Source organism: Triticum dicoccoides, chromosome 2B (genome assembly GCF_002162155.2).
Source record: "Triticum dicoccoides isolate Atlit2015 ecotype Zavitan chromosome 2B, WEW_v2.0, whole genome shotgun sequence".
Lineage (NCBI taxonomy): Eukaryota > Viridiplantae > Streptophyta > Magnoliopsida > Poales > Poaceae > Triticum > Triticum dicoccoides.
Genome location: NC_041383.1, coordinates 819,981,173 through 819,994,502, shown reverse-complemented (window position 1 = coordinate 819,994,502; position 13,330 = coordinate 819,981,173).

The window sequence follows — 13,330 nt, the reverse complement described above, 5'->3', positions numbered from 1 at the left end:
AAGGTGTGAAGTTGAGTCAAACTCAATGCCCGACCACTGCAGAAGATAGAGACAAATGAAGGTCATTCCCTATGCCGCAGCCATAGGTTCTATCATGTATACAATGATGTGTATCAGACCTGATGTGTACCTTGATAAAGTTTTGAAGAAGTTCAAAATGGATCAGTCAAAGAAAGGGTTTTTGCCTGTGTTACAAGGTGTGAAGTTGAGTGAGACTCAATACCCGACCACTACAGAAGATAGAGAGAAAATGAAAGTCATCCCCTATGCCTCAACCATAGGTTCTATCATGTATGCAATGCTGTATAACAGATCTGATGTGTGCCTTGCTATAAGTTTAGCAGGGAGGTACCAAAGTAATCCAGGAGTGGATCACTGGACAGTGGTTAAGAACATCCTGAAATACCTAAAAAGGACTGAGGATATGTTTCTCGTTTATGGAGGTGACAAAGAGCTTGTCGTAAATGGTTACATCGATGCAAGCTTTGAAACTAATCCGGATGACTCTAAGTCACAAATTGAATACATATTTATATTGAATGGTGGAGCTGTCAGTTGGTGCACTTTCAAGCAGAGCGTCATGTCAGGATCTACGTGTGAAGCGGAGTACACTGCTTCGGAAGCAGCAAATGAAGGAGTCTGGATGAAGGAGTTCATATCCGATCTAGGTGTAATACCTAGTGCATCGGGTCCAATGAAAATCTTTTGTGACAATACTGGAGCAATTGCCTTGGCGAAGGAATCCAGATTTCACAAGAGAACCAAACACATCAAGAGACACTTCAATTCCATCCGCGATCAAGTCAAGGAGAGATATATAGAGATTTGCAAAATACATACAGATCTGAATGTTGCAGACCCGTTGACTAAGCCTCTTCCACGAGCAAAACATGGTCAGCACCAAGACTCTATGGGCACCCCAAAGGCACACCAAGTATTCTCTTAGCCGTGTGCGGTGCTCCCTCCACATTTTACTCCTCTGGTAAGAGCGTCGTAGTGCTTAGGCGAAGCCCTTTGCGAATCACATCACCAACACCCTCACCATGCCGTCGTGCTGACAAAACTCTCCCACAACCCTCTACTGGATCAAGAGCTCGAGGGACGTCATCGAGCTGAATGTGTGCTGAACACGCAGGTGTCGTACGTTCGGTACTTGGATCGGTTGGATCATGAAGACGTTCGACTACATCAACCACGTTAATTAAACGCTTCCGCTTTTGGTCTACGAGGGTACATGGACACACTCTCCCCCTCTCGTTGCTATGCATCTCTTAGATAGATCTTGCGTGATAGTAGGAATTTTTTTGAAATTGCATGCTATGTTCCCCAACACATATAAGACTATATGATAATTGAGTGTGTGGAGCTTTATTAATTGTATTTGCGTTGGTTTTTTATTTGAAGAGGAAAGGGTGATGCAGTACAGCAACTGTAAGTATTTTTCTCAGTTATGAAACCAAGGTTATCAATCCAGTAGGAGAATCCAGCAACACTATGTAAATGGTACCTGCACAGAAAGAACAAATACTTTCAACCCAACGCGTAAGAGGGGTTGTCAATCCCTCCACGGTAAAAAGTTAGATTAAATTGTATGAGATTGGATAAATAGATTTTGCAAAAACACAAAATAAAATAAATAAAGAAAAAGTGCAGCAAGATATTTTTGGGTTTTTGAAAAAATAGGTCTGAAAACAATATGATAGAAAATAGACTCGGGGGCCGTAGATTTTACTAATGGCTTCTCTTGAGAAAATAGCATACGATGAGTAAACAAATTATTGTTGGGCAATTGATAGAAGAGCAAACAAAAAAGATAACATCATCGCCTGGTTTACTCCCCTGTCTTTTCTTGACTCCCTATTCCCCACGCTCCAAAGACCAAAATACTTTCTAGTATATATTATATTTTTTACATTTAGAGTGCTGAAGTGTCCCTCATCACCAATGGCTGAAAGGTTATAGACTTCACAACGACCAGGTATGGATCGAGTATTGAGGTGCATTTCACGAGAGTAGTGTCTATCAAATGAAAATATGTGACATATATATGTCACTCTAAGTGGTCCAGTTTCTTGATTGACACCAACCATCCAATTGTCTTATAATTTGACCACATGGCGGTTACATCTCCGAGGGGTACAAGTTGAGATGTGCTTTATGAAGTTGCTGACAGTAGGACAAGAACACCCGGAGACCGGCTGATTTAAGATTGGTTGTTGTTGGTTACAGCATAATCCAAAAAACGGCCAGGGTATCATGACTTGGTATCATGTATGAAGTCCTTTTACTTTATGCAGAGCAATCCGGACATACGTACAACTTAGACAAACTTGTGTGTTAGTTGCCTATATTTATAGCAAAGCACAACAACTGGTGATGCATCGGCATACATCTTTTAGAAAGAAAGAAAAACTTCACCCATAACATGGCCGGAAATGACAAAACACACATTTAGAAAAGAGGTGCCAAGACTTGGTATAATAGGAAATGATAAACCAGCGTTTTACAGAATGAATTGCAGAAAACCACCACATTAACGCATAGGTTTGCAGAAAACACACTTTTACGAATTTAGGCCAGAAACCACTAATTTTCTGTCTAATCTTTTGCAAAAAACACTGATCGGTCTATTTAGACATTTTAACTACGATTATGACATGTGGGGCCACCGTTTGCTGACGTGGCGTAACATTCATTAGACAAGGTATTTTTTGCCAAAAACTCCTCCCTCTCTAGAAAAATCGCCCTAAGAAACTCCCTCGCTCCCGAGATCCAGGGCGTGCTCGTCCTCACCGTCGTGGTCAACGGGAACCAGGACACCAGGGAAAGCAGCGGCGCGGCGACGAAGCACGGCCCCTCGTCGCCGGCGACCCCAAGCCAGCAGCGCATCCGCGCGTATGCCCCAGCCGCTGCATCCTCCTCTGGTGGCCGTCCTACCACCGCCTGATGAGGACCTGTGCATGGCCTAGGCGGTGGCCGGCGACCCCGTGCTCGCATTCCAGGTGGGTGACTGCTGGTGGCCCCGACAGATCCAGGTGGGTGCCTGGGATGGCCTAGGAACTCCAGGCCACCTAGCTTCATCGCGCGGGGGAGGCCGGTCCAGAGGGGCAGGCGGATGCGTTCTTCCACCGGCCAACGACGACGAGCAAGCAGCAGTAGTGGCGCACAGCACGGGTGCATCCAAGCAGGAACCCTCGCCGGTGAGCTCCGCCGCCGCCGGGGCACCGCCGCGGACGGCGCATGAGCGCGGGATGGCCGGCGGCAGAGTATGGCCGAGGTGGGTATGGCAAGGGCCTAATTGCAATTTTTTTTAGATTGAAGGGTGCCTCTGCAAAAATACCTGGAACTGGCAGTGATGCCACAACATCAAATACATGCCCCACATGTCATAATGGCGGTTAAAATGTCCAAATTGACTGATCAGTGTTTTTTGCAAAAGATTAGGCCAAAAATCAGTGGTTTCTGGTCCAAATTCATAAAAAGGTGTTTTTTGCAAATCTATGCGCTAATGTGGTTGTTTTATGCAATTCACTCCGTTTTACAGCCCACCCTTTGTACCAAATCGTTGAAGATACTCTAGCTAAGCAAGTGGGTGATACCAGACGTTGTTGGCGGCATCGCCGTCGCGGTGGTCCATAGCAGCAAAAAGATATACATTGTTCGCTGACAGATGCAAGTGGCCGTGTAATACGACAGGTAATTGACAGGATCAACGTATGCTCGTCACAACATACAAATGAATCGCCAATAGTGCATGCTTCCTGGCATGTGTTAGGTTGCCTCGAGTCGAGCCTATCGCCCCGCTGCAGTTTTCTACTCGAGGTATTAGTAACTAATGAGCAGCGTTACGTACGTCTGAATCGATGAAGTCGATGAAGGTAAGGACGAGACTTGGCGGCAACCAACTGCCACGCAACTTGTACATTGTTTATATTTGCTTGATTTGTCTTGCAAGTGAAACTACGCGCCAAATGAAAGGGTTGCTCCTCCGGCCGTCCCAACAGTATTCAATACCACGCACCTGCCTGCCCCGACGCTTATGATTAAGATATGTTGTTTGTTTCTTGTGAATAAACATTTCATCTCTGTACGTGGATGACCATCTCTCACAGTCCCCTCTGACAACATTGCAGTGCGGCTTTCCATCTGATCAGGTTCACTTCGTCGAGTTTTGGATCCGTGAAAAGCAGTGTCTGTGTTTCGGAATAGGAGAGAGTGTTCTATACGAATAAGTTGCATCTCGTGACTATCTTTCCAACGACGTATCATTTACATCATTCCAATGAGCGGTTCAAAATAAATCATGAAACAACTCCCGTTGTCACTCGTTGGTTGTGGCACCATCGAAATTTATTTTAAACCATAAGAAATCTTGAAAAGTGTTCTAAATGAAAAAGTTGCGCCTAATTTATAGCTTTCCAACGGCATAACACATGCCCCGTTTTGATAAATGGTTCAAGAAATTACAGCAAAAAAAGTACCGAAAAAGCCGCTTGTAATTCGCTCTATCGACATTGCAGTGCGATTTTCCGTCTAAGAAGTTCACTTCGCGGATTTTGGGGTCCGCGAAAAACAGTGTCTATATATCGTTAAATTCAAAACTGCTTATAAACCGTAAGGAACTAGAGAGACTGTTATACATGAAAAAGATGCACCTCGTCTATATCTTTTCAAAGGTGACAGCTTGCATCATTCTGATGAGCTGTTTGAAAAAAATGCAAAAAAACGCTTGATGTCACTTGTTGGATGCCACACCGTTTTCAAAATTGCTCTTAAACCATGAGGAATCTTGAAAAGGGTTCAACATGGCAAAGTTGTGCATAATTCATAGCTTTGCAACGGTATATCACACGCCTCGTTCTGACAAACGGTTTAAAAATTGGATTGAAAATGGTGCCCAAAATCGCGTGTAGTTTTTTCTGTTAGCAATGCAGTTTTTGTTTGTTAGCAGTACAGTTCGTTTAGTTTCCGCAGAAGGTTCAAAAGTATTAGCTGAATAAATGTTAGTATAATAGATCAGTTGTGTGTGTGTGGGGGGGGGGGGCGTGCATGCGTGCGTCTTTAAGCATACTTTCCTTTTCAAATGTAAAACAAGTATGTTGTGTCATCAACCCAATGTCCTAGATCCTCACTATGAGAATTTTAAAATATCTCACAACGTTTGACAAACGGGATGAGTGCAGTAAGATAATATGTCGGACTTTTTAGCTTTATTGAAGACCTTACTTACAGCACACCATGGCTATCAACATGAAAACTATCATATATGCAAATCAAAACCACATCAACCAATGGTGTCAATCAACCAAATATTAAATTCGCAATACCATGTAGAAATGCCAATATTTGTGTAAAACGTACGATGAATACTATTAGAGGGGAGTTGTAGTTAATACAAAGCACGGGAAAGTTCAAAGCAGGATGGCCACCCTCCTGTTGATTTCAATTGTTATCTGCTTAAAAGATGTGCTTATAGAACTATTTTCATTCTTTACCGATATTGTGAAACCAAGGCAAACACTTGTGACATAGAAAGGAATGCATTCTTTAGTCATTTGCTTGTATTTTTGTTTAGTGAGTTTTTTAAAAGGTAAATGCTCATACAAGTGATGCCCATTATTGCGAACAAATATTTCAATCTTGATCATGGTACGAGGGAGGTAAGATAATCATTCACAATTTTAGTTAGTTCCAAGAATTTTACCATTTTTTTGAATATGAGGATAAAATGTGTTTGGTGAATGTTTTGTAGTATGTTGGCGATAAGTTCATGATTTTCCAGTAATGCAAGAGCACAATGTAGGTTAGATATCCCCCGGTCTGTTTTGTATGCACTAAAAGATAACATCATCACCTGTTTTACTCCCCCGGTCTGTTTTTGACTCCCTATTCCCCACGCTACAAAGACTAAAGTACATTCTAATAAAGATACCTTTTTATATTTGGAGTGGTGAAGTGTCCATCATCACCCATGATTCGAAAGTTATAGACTTCACAACGACCAGGTATGGAGTATTAGGTGCATTTCACGAGAGCACTGTCTACCAAATTAAAATATGTGATATATGTCGCTCTAAGTGGTTCAGTTTCTTGATTGACATCAATCGTTAAATTGTCTTATAATTTGACACCAACCAACGTTTTACGGCTAGCTAACCCTTGGTACCAAATCATTGAAGATAGCTTCAAACTAAGCAAGTGCGTGACAGCAGACGTTGTTGTCTCGGCATCGCCGTCGTTGTTGCCGTCCATAATATAATAGCAAAAAGATATACATAGTGCGGTGATTGATGCAAGGGTCCGTGTAATGCCACAGGTAATTGACAGGAACGATATATGCTCATCGCAACATACAAAAGAACGTGGCCCATAATGCATGTTTCATGGCATGTGGTAGGTTGTCTTGAGGCGTATCGATCGCTACTTTACAATTAATGAGCAGCGTTAGGTATGTCTGGACGAATGGAGATAAGTGCGAGACTACATGGCAACCAAGTGCAACGCCACTTGTACATTTTCCTTTGCTCGATTTGTCTTGCAGTGAAACTACACGCCAAATGAAAGGGTGGCTACTCCGGCCGTCCCAACAGTATTCTATACCACGCGCCTGCTTGTCCCGACGTTATGATAAGATATGTTTGTTTGTTTCTTGTGAATAAACATTTTATGTATGTGCGTGTATGACCAACTCTCATCGAACTCCTCAGCGAAACAAACAAATCAACGAACTCATGCACCTAGTCTCATCGAACTCATGGGATTCTAGGAAGCTTCTAACCGGAATGTGGAGAGGAGTTAGGTACTGGCTACAAGGCCAAAACCCATAAGCCAACGTCTCCAAACATTTTTAATAGGAACAGAAATGTTTGCAAATCTCTCCTCCCAGAAAGGCAATTTCCTTTCACAAATGAGAACCGTTCACTAGAGGCGACCAACCCTTCACTTCGGTCGATTCTAGGAAGCTTCTAACCGGAATTGAAAAGCAATTGGAGATTTTTTTTCATGTTAAAAAATTTAACATTTTTTTATTTATTGAATACATTCTAAATTCATAAACAAATCATGAACCTTTTCAATTCACAAGATCTTTTCAATTTCGTAAATATTCTATAATTCATGAAAAAACACTTGTTTAATTTGCAAACATGTTTTCAATTTTTAATTGTTTTCCAAATTCATCAAAAAGTACAAATTATTTAATAATTTTAAAAATTATGAAACCTTTTAAGCATGTGTTGCCATTTGTAAAATTCACAAACATTCTGTGAATTTATGAACATTTTTATATTTTTGAATTATAAAAAACTAAATTAAATATATTTTCAATTCAGAAACATATTTTAACTCATGAACATCATTTGGAATCCATAAAAAAATTGAAGTCATGAATATTTGTCAATTTCATCAAATTCTGTTTTAAAATTCTTGATCATTTTAAAATTCAAGTAAAAATAGTGATTCATGAATATTTTTTAAATAAACACTGAATATTAAAAACGAAGCAAAAAATCCAGAGGAAAAAGGAAACAAATTCATGTTCTCGCTTGCATTTATTGAATCATGGGTGTTGTTGCGTGTTGGACCATACCCATGTAGAGAAAGCTTGACCTAAGCGACCATTTTCTAAGAGATGTGAGTTACATAAGCAGCGTTATCCAAAAAAAAGTTACGAAAGTCGCGGTTGCTCGCCAGGGCTATGTGTCGCAAGTATTGATTTGAGTTATATCTCGCCCCAGTATTTTTTATCTAGTTGGGTTTAATTGGCCGACCCGTTTCAAAGTTTTTCATTTTTTCAATCGCTCGCGCTCTCTCTCCAGGGTTTTTTGGGACTTTTTTCTTCTTTTTCACTATTGGTTGAAGTGGTCCAGTTTTCATCAGGGTTTTTTATTTCCTTCTTTTTCAGCATTTTCTTTACAGTTTTCAGTGGATTTTTTGTTTTCTTTCTTTTTGTATGTACTCATTACAATTTTCATTCGTTTCCACTAATTTTGTTCTTTTCTTTTCTTTCCTTATTTGTTTTTCTTTACAGCTTTTTTTTTGCTTCTCTTCAACAGAATTATCAGTTTCTTTTGGTTGTTTGATTGATTCTTTTTGGTTTACTTTCATTTTCTATGTAATTTTTGATGTGTTCTCTGGTTTTCTTTAGTATTTTTTCTTTTTTCAACACACGATGTAAACTTTTTGTATACAATCAACTAATTTTTTTGTACATGCTGAACTTTTTTTAAATACATGGATAACCTTTTTTGTCAAATATATTTTTTATGTTTATTTTTTATATACATTTTACATATTTTGTAAACATTTGAAAAAAAATTGTATGTGTTAATTATTTCTTAAATACATGTCAAAAAAATTTAAACAATAAATTTTGATGTCTACTTTTCTTTGTATACTTATGTACATTTTTTATAGATAGGGAATATTTTCTTACACATGTTTCACAATTTATAAATACATAATTAGCACTTTATAAATTTATGTTTAGGATGCCTCTTTTTAGACGCATTGTACTTTTTTTGTACAGATCTGAAAACATTACTTTTATTCACGGTTAAAAAATTTCAGATACATGGTTAACATTTTATTAAAATATATGATTTTATGTCTACTTTATTTCATACAGATTGTACAACTTTCGTATACATTTGGAGTATTTTTTTATAGAAGTTATTGAAAATTTTGAAATAGAAGTTTTTGAACTTTTCTAGAATATGTGTCAAACATTTTCAATACAATTTAAACATTTTCAAATGTCACTATTTGTTTTTTGAATTGTATCAACATTTTTTCTAAATTACACTTCAATTTTTTACAGCACATTAACATTTTTCAAAATCATGAGATTTTAAAAAGGTAAAATTAAATATTTAAATATATGCATTTAGAACATTTCCAAAAAAATGTACAAAACTAAAAAAACAAACGAATGCAAGGAAAATATAAAGAAACGATCGAAGCCTACACTCGGTTTGGCTACTGGGCCAACCCAGTGGGGCATTCCTTGAGATGAGGCTATGCCAGGCAACAGATAGTCGTGCCAATGGTTTCCTCGGAAAGACAAACTACGCGAGTGACACGACATAATGGTCTCTATTGAGCTGGGTTCACAAGAGCTTCATCAATCACTTCAAGTAAGCGGGAAGATCGTCAGGTACTGGCCTTACTGTGTGCAGCTCACATCCACGATAGGTGTGTGATGGCGTGAAGATCATCACCTCCTGCAATGTGGACAACGAGGGTATAGTCCTCGATCCAGATGTAAGGTCCACTGATTCGTCATCGTAGCGGTTCCAGCTTTCGTTCCTCTTCGAGGGGAAGAGGAGGCGAACAAGTCCCGTCGACTTCAGCCGGCTGGGCCTGTGGATTCCTCCACCATCTGCCTGCTGCTTCGGCGGCAGTGGGTGGGGTGAGGGATCCCGGTGCTCTGTGTCCGGCTGTTTAGTAGTATAGGGCTTGTTTTTCTGGACGGTGGTGTCTTGATGGCATCTCTACCACCATTGAGAATAATGTGTTCCTCAATTCGGTCCCATCATGGGCTTCTTCTTCGGGAGGCTCTGAGGAGTCTGTTGAAAGCGTCTTGTGCAGGAGTTTTCCATTGGATGTTGCTTCATATGGCGATGATGGTTTCTTCAATGTGGTTGTTATCTTGGCATTGAGTTGTGGACTGTAGGTTGGCGGATCCAGTGTTCTTCGTCGACTATGTCGACCGGAGACGGCGGATCTGAGGCCTGGGAGCACGGGGTTTAACCCTGGTCGACGCGCCACAGCGATATGTGCTCTGTCATCTACGACAGTGCTTTCTTCGACTCACAAAGCATTGATGTGATGGTGCTCCGACGGTTTTTCGATTTGTCGGGTCTGTCTCCTTCTCCGATGGCGATGTCAATGGCATTGTCGGTGGTTGGTGGACAGCGACGATTTGGTTCAGCAATCGACTCCATTAAAATTCTTAATTTTCTTTTATGTTGGGTGTTTTTGTGCTTATGTGCCAAGATGGGACTGGTATTGTTCAGTGCCATCCACATATGTTGTAATTTTCAACTTTATAGAAATATTAATTTGTGGTTTCAAATAAAAGCCTGGTGGGACATTGTGCTCCATCACCTTGTCTATAAAAGCAGACTGGGTGGGCTCCACCTCTAGTGCGACGATGTCATGACACACATCGAACGCATCTACGTCCCCGATCTTAGCGTAGTCACGTGGATTCTGGTATTTTTCTATCCATCTTGTCCTAAGAGTAGACGACGACGCTGCCCCATTTGGTAAAATTTTCGAGCAGCTGGGACATCGGGGTTAATGGAATGCTTTCCCCTCATTTGGTCATTGATGCCTGCTATAGAGCTACTGATGTCACTGTCCGGGGTGCCTTTACACCGACGGTCCTTCACCTCGGGAGCATACCTGCCAGTGTCATCCCATCGTCCGTCAAGGTGGGGCGGTTGGGTCTCGTTATATAGACTTGTAGCCCACTGGCGCTTAGATATTGCGCTCTCCTCGACGGCCTTCTTGAGGTCGTTCCGCAGGTTGGGCGGTGTTGTATACTTCGCCGCTTGCTTCATCTTGGCTTTCAGTGCCTCCTCAATCTGAAAGAGTTTGGTTTAACGGTCTGAGTTCGAGGTACTATTGTTATACGAAGCAATCTTACCCTCAAAGCGTCGTAGTTAGGGTTGACGAGGGACTCGTTCAGGATGTCGTTGTCCTTGGACAAGGCTGCTGTCGGCGTCGTCGGGGTTGGAAATTGTCGCTATTGTTCCCATCATAGTTGTTATTTCGTTGTCGTTTTGGTCGTCGCCTCCACCTCCACCATTTGCGTCATCCCCACCACTGCCTCATGGGGCATCCACCATATAGATGTCATAGGTGAAAGTAGCCGACAACATGCTTGTGCGAGCATTAGCTGCCGACGGGCTATCCAAGGACCCGCTATAGTTTGCCTCTCTATGGTCTACCCCTTAGTACCCGCTCTGCAGAACCTCGGTTATGTCTTTGATATTAGCGACTAGGTGGGTCGTGGGTGGGTCAAAAACTCTGACCCTCCCAGGTGACTCCCACATCCAATCATGAATGAAGGACTGGTTGTATGATATTGCGAGCCTCCTAATTTGATCTAGCATCTCATTTAGGAGGGCTTTGCCGTAGTCCTCCTGCGCCTGATGTGATAGCTGCGCCAGGGGAATTTCTTCCAGGTTCCAATCTGACATGGATCCGGGGTGTCCCTTCGGGGCTAAGACCATAGCCTGACATCTGAGCTGTCTTGCCAGGTTCTGGATCATGTCCGAATCAGACATAAGGTTCTCATCCTCGCCCTAAGCCTGACCTAAAATCGGCTTTGGGATGTGCACAACTTGTTGTTCCTCAACTTAGTCTGACACCCAACCCGAGAAGTTCATCTCCTCGCGAGAATCCGCGGCATACTCCGAGTTGCCAAATATCGTGACTTGGCTGGGAGTGAGGTTCTCGACTAGGCCCAAGTGGCCGGTCAAGTCAGCAAAATGCATGATAATGAAGAAACACCTAGTCTGGCATGAAGGTCATGTCGGAACCCATCTTCTCACCTATGTTGATTCCCTTAGAACAGTCACGACTATCAGCGGGGACCTGTATGGGCCACCAATGACGAAGTCAATTCCAGTGAATCTCAGGTAGGGGATCCTGAGCTAATAGCCTCGACACGATGGTAACAGGAGACACAAGGTTTTACCCAGGTTCGGCCTCCCTCGAAAAGATAACACCCTTCGTCCTACTTTTGTTTGAATTGATCGTAGATTGAGTATGGAGTACATGTTTGTCTACCACGAGAATGTTTATGATCTTTTATGTGCCTTACCCCTAACTTATATAGATACGGAGCGGTCTAGGATTACATATATGTCGGCTATGTATACAGTAGATTGTGGTGTAGTCAGCATCTAAGTCTTTCAGTATGGGCAAAGTCTTCGGGAACCTTCCATGTGTACACCGCGGGTCTGTTGGATATGGCCCATTAGTGAACCTTCATGGGAATCCTTGGGTCGGCTCACCTGGCAAGGAGATGACGTGTTGAGTACCCTCTAACCCAGGACACCATCACCTAGTGCCCATGCCCTTAAGGTGATGCATCTCAACACATAGAAAAATTTAATTTCATCATGTAACAGAAAAACACGCTTGTAACCTCTAAAGCCTGGCAATGCATCGTCTTACCATGATATCTTAAAGGATATTTTAAGAGACAACTAACCCAGTTAATTGTTTCTTAGAGTTGGTATTTAAATTTAATGATTCAGGGCTCATGCATACATGTGATTGGGTTATCTTATTTTTTTTGCCTATAACCATGTGCAAAGTTTGCAACCTCCCGCTCTCTTTATTAATTGCTATGCCACATCAGCAAGATACCTACTCCCTCCGCGTAGGTGCATAGGGCATCTAAGGTTGTCACAACGAAAAATATTATATACTAGTATCACGTATATGATATTTCTTAATGATATTATCTTCATAGTGATAGTATCATAGGTTGGTATCATAGTGATTTCATTTATTTCCGTGCATGACACAAAGTATTAATACATCATTTATTCTGATACATTATCATATCAAGATACTTTCCTTATTTAATTGTCACATCAGCAAAAGTGGCTAGTTAGCATGCATGATACCACCTATGGTACTTATCACATTATGATCAGCCAGCTGCATCATAATCTAGACGCATGAAGATTGGCGGAGAATATTAAACCAAATATCAATTTCAATTTAATCACTCTCGTTAGGCCTGCCAGGAAAAATGTGAGGAGCGATTATTTTTGTTTCCCTTGTCATTTTTTATAAATAGCAACATGCAAATCCTGTTTAATGCGCCAACCAATGGAAAGAGCAGTATGCAAATAAAAAATTAACAGTGGAATGAGGGGGCTCTTTCACGCATGACGCACTATGCGAATGGAATATTAGATTTTCAATAGATGCCTATACAATTGGACGGAGGGCGTATATTGGAAGAGCCGTATAATAAATAAACATGCTTGCAACGGCATATGAAGGTTTTTCTAGGCATTGATTGGACCATGCATGTATAATTAATTTAGGGAAACGTTTAAAGCCGGCGCACCGGCTGAAAATTCCGCCGGCCTGGTCACGCTCACTCTCTCGCGTCTACCTCCAGCTTTCACGGACGCAGATCCCCTCCCACCCCACCGCCCACCCCCCACCCGGGCTGTGACTGGGCCACCACGACCTCCATCTCCGGCGGCCAGGCTCCTCTCCGCCATGGCTGCCTGCCGCCATGGCCAGATCTATCCCCTACCTCCAGCCTTCACGCGGGCGCATCCACTCCCCCCCC